The sequence below is a fragment of the Sitophilus oryzae genome, unplaced genomic scaffold, assembly GCF_002938485.1.
Source record: "Sitophilus oryzae breed Bouriz unplaced genomic scaffold, Soryzae_2.0 scaffold_1018_pilon_pilon, whole genome shotgun sequence".
Classification (NCBI taxonomy): Eukaryota; Metazoa; Arthropoda; class Insecta; order Coleoptera; family Curculionidae; genus Sitophilus; species Sitophilus oryzae.
The window spans coordinates 15,852-26,080 of NW_022145636.1; positions in this window are offsets into that span (position 1 = coordinate 15,852).

The window sequence follows — 10,229 nt, forward strand, 5'->3', positions numbered from 1 at the left end:
AATAAATATTTTCTTAGAACATTGAATGCTTGTAGTCAAAGTGATCCACTCTGTATAATGTTGGGGGGGGGTCCCAATATAAAGGTCGCACATTTCATTTTAACATAATATGTCGCATTCTTAGGGCATTTCATGATACTACCACATTTTCAATTAGGCAGATTCTGAAATGCACAATGCGCCGTAATTATAACGGCTGTTCATGAAAAGCCCGGGCAGATTGTGTACACTTATGTTTTTACACAATATGCCGACGCCTGACGCTTCATGAAGTGACTAGGATCTTCATAAAAAGACTAAATACACTATGAGTCTACGACATAATATATACAATTTTAAGGAAGCTGAAAAAAAAACATTTAATGTCATATAATATTTGCAACAAAAATACACTCCTATTGAAATCCAATTAATGTTATCGTTAAATGATATATTGGAAACCAATGAATTCTTATAGTTGAGACAGTGATAGTGTATATTACGAAAGCAATATCATGATACATGTAGATAGGGTTGCCACCTGTCCTTTTTTGAAAAGGACAGTCCTTTTTTAAAAAGGACAGTCCTTTTTTGGAACAAATTGTCCTTTTGACTCTTTTGCCCTAAAATGTCCTTTTTATTTACGCATTTTCCCTCAGAAAACTGTCTATATACGGTAACCAGTAATATTTCTTCCGTCCAAATTTAATTAGACATGTCATAAAACTTATTAATAAATGTTTGTTTTTTAAAAGTCAGAAAACTATTAATTTTTGAGACGTGATTGCAATATAAAAAAGTCCTTTTAACGCCTAGGCATAAAAGTAATGCATTTTTACTCATAAGCACAAAAGTACGAAAGTATATTATTAAATTGACATAAAGTGTATTACTTTTCAATCTTTTTATATTATTTTCAACGTTTGAAATTGTTTAAAAAATTATATGTGATGTTTGAAAAAAATAGCATGTTCTATTCGGAGTAAAAATTACTTTTTGTTTATCGCGACAAAATGTATCATTTTTACTCATAATAAAACAATATACTATTGTTTAGAATCGGCAACATTAAGGTTGGTTCTCACTATACCTTTCATATCAGCTCCCTTCCGTTTGCATAAAATATTGTATCATGTAAATGACTAGCACCTAGGACAATACTCACTATCCGTTCCGTTGCCCTTCCGTTCCATATCCTTTCCTTCCATACCTTTTTTTGGCGGACGGTCTGAAGCGTATCGGAAACAGCGTTGTCAAGTTCTTACATTTGTACCAGCTCTGTTAACATTTTACTGATATTTATTTATTCTTTCAGCCCTTAATTAAATCTATTACCTTTTTTAAAAGATACAAATTTTTAAAATAAAACTTTCGTATTGATATAAATTGTACAATAAAAAGTATGGAACTGCTACGGAACGGAAGCTTACGTATAGCGTCAATATCTTGGTTTACGTAAGTATCAGACAGACCACGCTCCTTAACCTGAAATGAATAATGACTAGGTCAGTGACTCGTATATAATATCTCAATGTTTTTATTATAGGGTTTAATTATATATCTGCATTTAGGAGTACCTACCTCAATATCTATATCCTGGTGTCTATTTGAATTTGACTGTAGATTGTCTGGATTTTCCGTCTCCTTGATGACATTATCAATACATGATTTACTACACTAATCTAAAGGGTTGGTAATCGCAATAAAAAATCTTAAGACATTAGCCATCATTATTTTTTTCTTCAGCAATTTTATGCCTCCTTTTTTTATAGAGATAAGGGGCCTTAACAACTTGTTTACTTTTCTTAATTGCTTCTACTGCTGGTGGTACTAAGGATAGAGGTGGCGCTAATACTGAAAGTATCAGACAGACCAGGCTCTTTAACCTGAAATGAAAAATGACTAGGTCAGTGACTCGTATATAATATCTCAATTTTTTTATTATAGGGTTTAATTATATATCTGCATTAGGAGTACCTACCTCAACATCTATATCCTGGTGTCTATTTGAATTTGACCGTAGATTGTCTGGATTTTCCGTCTCCTTAATGACATTATCAATACATGATTTACTACACTAATCTAAAGGGTTGGTAGTCGCAATAAAAAATCTTAAGACATTAGCCATCATTATTTTTTTACTCTTGGCAGCAATTTTATGCCTCCATTTTTTTTATAGAGATAAGGGGCCTTAACAACTTGTTTACTTTTCTTAATTGCTTCTGCTGCTGGTGGTACCAAGGATAGAGGTGGCGCTAATACTGAAAGTATCAGACAGACCAGGCTCCTTAACCTGAAATGAAAAATGACTAGGTCAGTGAGTCGTATATAATATCTCAATTTTTTTTATTATAGGGTTTAATTATATATCTGCATTTAGGAGTACCTACCTCAATATCTATATCCTGGTGTCTATTTGAATTTGACTGTAGATTGTCTGGATTTTCCGTCTTCTTGATGACATTATCAATACATGATTTACTACACTAATCTAAATGGTTGGTAATCGCAATAAAAAATCTTAAGACATTAGCCATCATTATTTTTTTACTCTTCAGCAATTTTATGCCTCCATTTTTTATAGAGATAGGGGCCTTAACAACTTGTTTACTTTTCTTAATTGCTTCTACTGCTGGTGGTACCAAGGATAGAGGTGGCGCTAATACTGAAAGTATCAGACAGACCAGGCTCCTTAACCTGAAATGAAAAATGACTAGGTCAGTGACTCGTATATAATATCTCAATTTTTTTATTATAGGGTTTAATTATATATCTGCATTAGGAGTACCTACCTCAATATCTATATCCTGGTGTCTATTTGAATTTGACTGTAGATTGTCTGGATTTTCCGTCTCCTTGATGACATTATCAATACATGATTTACTACACTAATCTAAAGGGTTGGTAATCGCAATAAAAAATCTTAAGACATTAGCCATCATTATTTTTTTACTCTTTTCAGTAGTTTTATGCCTCCTTTTTTTTATAGAGATAAGGGGCCTTAACAACTTGTTTACTTTTCTTAATTGGTTCTGCTGCTTTTGGTACCAAGGATAGAGGTGGCGCTAATACTGAAAGTATCAGACAGACCACGCTCCTTAACCTGAAATGAAAAATGACTAGGTCAGTGACTCGTATATAATATCTCAATTTTTTTTATTATAGGGTTTAATTATATATCTGCATTTAGGAGTACCTACCTCAATATCTATATCCTGGTGTCTATTTGAATTTGACTGTAGATTGTCTGGATTTTCCGTCTCCTTGATGACGTTATCAATACATGATTTACTACACTAATCTAAAGGGTTGGTAATCGCAATAAAAAATCTTAAGACATTAGCCATCATTATTTTTTTACTCTTCAGCAATTTTATGCCTCCTTTTTTTAATAGAGATAAGGGGCCTTAACAACTTGTTTACTTTTCTTAATTGCTTCTGCTGCTTTTGGTACCAAGGATAGAGGTGGCGCTAATACTGAAAGTATCAGACAGACCACGCTCCTTAACCTGAAATGAAAAATGACTAGGTCAGTGACTCGTATATATAATATCTCAATTTTTTTATTATAGGGTTTAATTATATATCTGCATTTAGGAGTACCTACCTCAATATCTATATCCTGGTGTCTATTTGAATTTGACTGTAGATTGTCTGGATTTTCCGTCTCCTTGATGACATTATCAATACATGATTTACTACACTAATCTAAATGGTTGGTAATCGCAATAAAAAATCTTAAGACATTAGCCATCATTATTTTTTTACTCTTCAGCAATTTTATGCCTCCTTTTTTTATAGAGATAAGGGGCCTTAACAACTTGTTTACTTTTCTTAATTGCTTCTACTGCTGGTGGTACTAAGGATAGAGGTGGCGCTAATACTGAAAGTATCAGACAGACCAGGCTCTTTAACCTGAAATGAAAAATGACTAGGTCAGTGACTCGTATATATTATCTCAATTTTTTTGTTATAGGGTTTAATTATATATCTGCATTAGGAGTACCTACCTCAATATCTATATCCTGGTGTCTATTTGAATTTGACTGTAGATTGTCTGGATTTTCCGTCTCCTTGATGACATTATCAATACATGATTTACTACACTAATCTAAAGGGTTGGTAATCGCAATAAAAAATCTTAAGACATTAGCCATCATTATTTTTTTACTCTTCAGCAATTTTATGCCTCCTTTTTTTATAGAGATAAGGGGCCTTAACAACTTGTTTACTTTTCTTAATTGCTTCTGCTGCTGGTGGTACCAAGGATAGAGGTGGCGCTAATACTGAAAGTATCAGACAGAACACGCTCCTTAACCTGAAATGAAAAATGACTAGGTCAGAGAGTCATATATAATATCTCAATTTTTTTATATAGGGTTTAATTATATATCTGCATTTAGGAGTACCTACCTCAACATCTATATCCTGGTGTCTATTTGAATTTGACCGTAGATTGTCTGGATTTTCCGTCTCCTTGATGACATTATCAATACATGATTTACTACACTAATCTAAAGGGTTGGTACTCGCAATAAAAAATCTTAAGACATTAGCCATCATTATTTTTTTACTCTTGGCAGCAATTTTATGCCTCCATTTTTTTTATAGAGATAAGGGGCCTTAACAACTTGTTTACTTTTCTTAATTGCTTCTGCTGCTGGTGGTACCAAGGATAGAGGTGGCGCTAATACTGAAAGTATCAGACAGACCAGGCTCCTTAATCTGAAATGAAAAATGACTAGGTCAGAGAGTCGTATATAATATCTCAATTTTTTATATAGGGTTTAATTATATATCTGCATTTAGGAGTACCTAACTCAAAATCTATATCCTGGTGTCTATTTTAATGGTGCATTGTTCTAGAGGCTTTTTTTATTTCAATGATTATTGAATATAAAAAGATGTACCATTTTTGGTTAACTATTCGACTATATCTTGTTTTAAGGACGATTTTGTGGGCACTTTATCAGGTAAAATCGGGTGATAAGGAGCATTATCCAAAACAATGACGCTGTTGGGCGGAATGTTAGGGAAAAGCTTTTCATTCATCTAGTGAAGTTCTATTAGTTCATTTGGCCATGGTAATCGCCAGAACTCTGCCCCGTTTAAAAAACCAATCCAGCGTGTTCTACGAAACCGTCTTTCGACTCAGCATGTACCACGATAAGTCGACCTAATTGTGGTAAAATATAAATTCCATCTTAACAAATGTTACCTAGTTTTACCAACTTGTCGATCTAATATTGCTAGGTACCCTAAAAACATCACTACTTTGCAGAGAAAACTAGAGACGCCTAAGCCAATGAGTCAACGGGGATAGCCTAAACTGCACTGATTGACTGTAGCGAGAAAGGAAAAGATGTCGCTGTCGACATCCGGCAATATTTAAAAATTTAATTCATTTTATTTACTTTCCAATGATAAAAAAATATATGCATGAAATAATTTAGTAAGTATAGCAATAGTATTCACGTGTCAATAATATGTTAGAATAAAGTAATATCACAATAATCAAAGTAGTGAAAGAAGAACAAAAAAAAGATATATTAGATATGGAATAAAGCACTGAATGTAACATTATTACACATCCATGAGACTAAAAAACTGAAACTTCCACTACATATTTCTTTCCTTCATTTGGAAGATCAGGAGGATCAGGATTGATTAACATTTAATTGTTTTCAGTCAGTTCCTGTTTCACCGGAAATGACTACAACTTTTGATTTTTAAATGGACCCTCTGTATTGCCTTATTCGATAGAAAATGACACTCTGAATACAATGACATATCATGTCAACTTTCGACATTCCCGCTTTAAAAAAAATCGTATTTTAAATCTCATTCTAGAATGCCATGGTTTGTGATCTATATTTCCCACATTTATGAGCGATACAGAATGTGAACTTCTATGATTACTATGCATGTCTCCAATAATACCTTGGAAAATTTCAACCTATATATTTTTTTGAAACACTAGGTCTACCCTGTACACAACTTAAATGATAGAAAATATATTAATACTAAATACTTAATAATCTAGCTAAATCTTAATACCTGTTTTATTTAAATCCTGTGTAGTAGTATCACAGATTTTAGAGTCGGAATAGAGTTAGGACTCTTCTCTAGTCTAGTCTTCTCTGAACCAAATTATACTAACAATCATCTGTGATATGATCCTACAGAAGACAAACAGAAGACAAACTCATAGCATGTACTTCATTCCCAACGATTCTTACCATTTTTTCGATCTATTAAATACATAAATATTACAACTATTTTACTTGCTTTTCGGTTAAATAAATTATAGTTTATTCTTAGCAGTGTTAATACACAAAAAATCATTTCAATTTTTAAAAATTAAAGTAAACTTAGATTTTTAATCTGTCGGCAGAGAATAGTGGTATTTCCATGCCTATAAAATAGGCTCTTCAGTATACATATTTATGTGCTTACCTTTCAGCTTTTTGCGAGAAATTATGCTTTTGGGCTACTTCATCAAAGGGCTTCAAGTTGTTGGCTCAAATATATATTTGCCGCCATGATGCTTTTATAATCAGACAATCGTGCAGACAATACATGGAAAACAAAAATAAGCGTAATTTTTTACGTTGATAAGGATCATCTATAATCAATGACTAGAATCAAAAACACACTGATATAACGTTTATTTACACCTCAATGTAATTCGCACAAATAAAACACTTGTTTTTACTATAAATCCCTAAGAAATTGGAAAATAAACAATCCAAATTCTTTAGTCATTGAGGGGAAAAGCGCACCATACACCATTCTCGCTACTAAGGATGACCATATTGAAAATGTAAAAAATGTGTGTGTGTGTGTGAGCAGAACTAATTCTCATAATGAAGTTGGCCGTCTCTGGTTGTCTCTGCTACTTTGCCAACATTTCTTGATTCTCAAATCATTGTCAATCCAAATATTACGCTCCTCCAAAGCTCCTCTCACGATATTTCCGTATGGAGTGAATATAACTATATTGTATTAAAGTATCAGTCGTTAAAAACGTCACAACTTAAATGGTAGCTAGCCTACCACAAGCTAGCTATAATTTCTCTTAATAATTTCTTCTCTCGTATAGCTATTCTCGTTTTTAATAATAAATGTATTCCATATAGCGTTTGGAATATATACCTATAAATATTTTACAGTAGGTGCATAAATAATAATATAGAAAAATATTAATATCCATATCTCCAACGTAAAATATCTGGTCTCTACACCAATAAGTTTCGTTTCTTTGCACTTTCGAAAATAGAAACCATTCGTCTAAAACTTTCCGTAAAGAGTCTTTAAAAAAAGTCTTGGCGTAACTGCTTCAAAGTTTGTTTAATGAAGGAACCTTAAAAATGAAAAATGTAAGGGATAGGTACCGTAAAATGGGGGGAATAGAAACATAGTGGTGAATAGAAACAAAATTTCTGAAAAAAATCAAATCAAGATTAAAAATATTCAAAGTAAAAAGAGTCGACATATCTAATTTTTCTATCATTGATAATACACAATAAAATGTAAAAACTATATTTTTATCTGTGGCAGCACTGTTTCTGTCAATCAGCTGATCAATAAATGTGAGATCGATTTATCACCTATTTTGTATGGCGCGAAAACTTTATAAATAAAATATTTATTTTTAAAGTAATACATAAGCTGGTACATGTAAGTTGTTATATTATATGTATTGTTAATTATTGTTAAGCCTACTTAAATATGTAATAATTTACTGTTTCTAATCACCTTGTTGGAAATAGAACAGATAAAAACCTTAACACAAATGTGTGTCTCTATTCTCCCGAATAGCAGGTGAATAGAAACACAAATGTTATTTTTATTTAATATTTATATGCATATTTTTCAAAAATCAAATTATATGTATACTCAAAGAACAAACAAAGACCAATGTTTTAAAATATTCGGGAAAATAATACCACATTTTTATCAACCGGTATATCGCTAATAGCCTACGAAACTGTTTCTATTCACCCCATTTTACGGTATGTCATGAAATTAAAAAATCAAAATTAATTAACCTAGTCAAATGCCTTGTCTATAATTAATTATTATTATTTCAAGGTAAAGTACCTGTTTTAACTGGAAATAAAATTTCTCAATAGTGCGTCTTATAACGCTAAAATCAAACTCGACACAACTTTCAAAATTTTCTATGATTGATGAGGAGAGCATAGCATTTTTTCAGGATTGTTTTCATTCCTGATCATATCTTCTTTGTGGATTTTTTTAATCACGCCAATATTGCTAGCTCCCGAATACTAATGCTAAAATACTAATAAATAATATAAATTCTTTCTAGATTCATCTTTAACGGCAACTTAAATTTGTTATTTTTGGTTTCCTTATCACAAATATTATAAATATTCGCAATAATTTCATCCGCTTGGCCTATTCAACGTTTTTCCACGTAAATGAGACATACCTAATATTTATAAAAATTAGAAAATTAAGAAGAAAAACTAAATCATTAAAATTAGAAGAATAATAAATCAACAAAATCACGCGACTATTTTGCCGATAACTATTGCAAGCAACTGTTTTCCTAGCTAGACGGAACACGGAACTCCCGTTTTCATCGATGTTTCTCAGAAAAAATTAGACGACGCGTTCTTGGATTAATGAGACGCGTCCCGTCAATAAAAAATGAACAAATTTGCCAGTAGCCACTGGAATGAGTGGGTGGAGTGTGTTTTGTGATGACATACTCGGTCAGCTATACGTGGACTCTCTGCCGCTTTTATATAGGTAGCGATCTATAAAATACATTGGTGTTTATTTAAATGTGTTTTGTGGTAAACTGAGCGTACAAGGATCATACTCAAATATTATGTTTGTATTCTTGAATGCCTTTCATAGATACAGATCCAGTTATAGACGAACAGTACTATAATAGCTGCATCTATATTTTGATCATGAGCAGGCAGTATTACGTTGAACTTCGAAACTATCTAAAAAAGTGCTATTAAGCGGGAAAAAAAGTGCCTATGCTAAATCAGGTTGTCGAGAAAAATAAAGCCGATAGCAGTAAGTTATGGATAAGTTTCTCTGAATGGGGTGTCCCTACAAAAAATCTAATCGTAAAAGCGAGTTACCTGCGAACTGGCAGATACAGAAGCCTTAAATAACTATTTTCTAAATGTGACATTCAGTAATTAATTCTAATAAATTTATTTTATTTCTATAACAATCCAAAACTAGATACTAAAACTTCATTCATTTTAAATTTAATTATTATGAAGATATATACATAAATTTAAAAGAGCTTAAGTCTAATGCATATGCTAAATGCTAAATTTTATACTACCGCATTGTATTGATTTAATTAACACATATTTAATCAATCTATTTCAAGTAGCACATTCCCAATCATATGGAAAACTGCTAACATACTTCCAATACCAAAAGTAGCCACTCCAGATTCCTATAATGATTTACATACGACCTATAAGTATACTACCAGCCTTGTGAAAGTTATTTGAAAAAATTATTTCAAAACAAATTTATGTTTTTCTCCAGACGAATAATGTGCAGTTCGTTTTTATATGTGGCATAATGTAAAATAGGCATTCGGTATTTAATTACAATGAAATGACACTTATTTATACATATAACTCCTCCCCTATTAAGACAAGAAAATGACGGAGTTATTTTCGGGGGTCCTCTTCTGTGGGACTGGAACATGCTGTTTTTCTTTCTTCTTTAAACATGGAAAGTACTTCTTGAGTTGTGGGTATTTTCTGAACACCAGGTATATTGCAATTATTAGGCAAATGAAGATAATCGCAATATCGAAGATGGCTGGTTGATAGGTTCTTTCTTCGGCTTCTTTGATCGGTGATAGTTCGTTGAATTTTTCTTTTATCTTGTATATATTGTTACGTTTTTCGTCGGTTCCGTGTGGACAGAAAGTCACAATTTATTTAAACACTATTTATTTAACACTAACTAACAAACGATAACGATAAACAATAACGATAAAAGTATATAAGATATAAGAAATAACAAAACAATAACGATAAAAGACTTATAGAACTATTTACAAACGATTTATAACTAAGAATTTATTTTGAATTTTAGCGCGTCAACTGCACTGGTATATTTATAACTGCCCTCTGTAGGCCACAGCCGCCGGCTTTTATACCGACAGGTAAAGAACACTAGAATAGTCCATAGATAGTTAGGTGCGTAGAGAAGGTTTTCGAATGTTCTCGTATGTA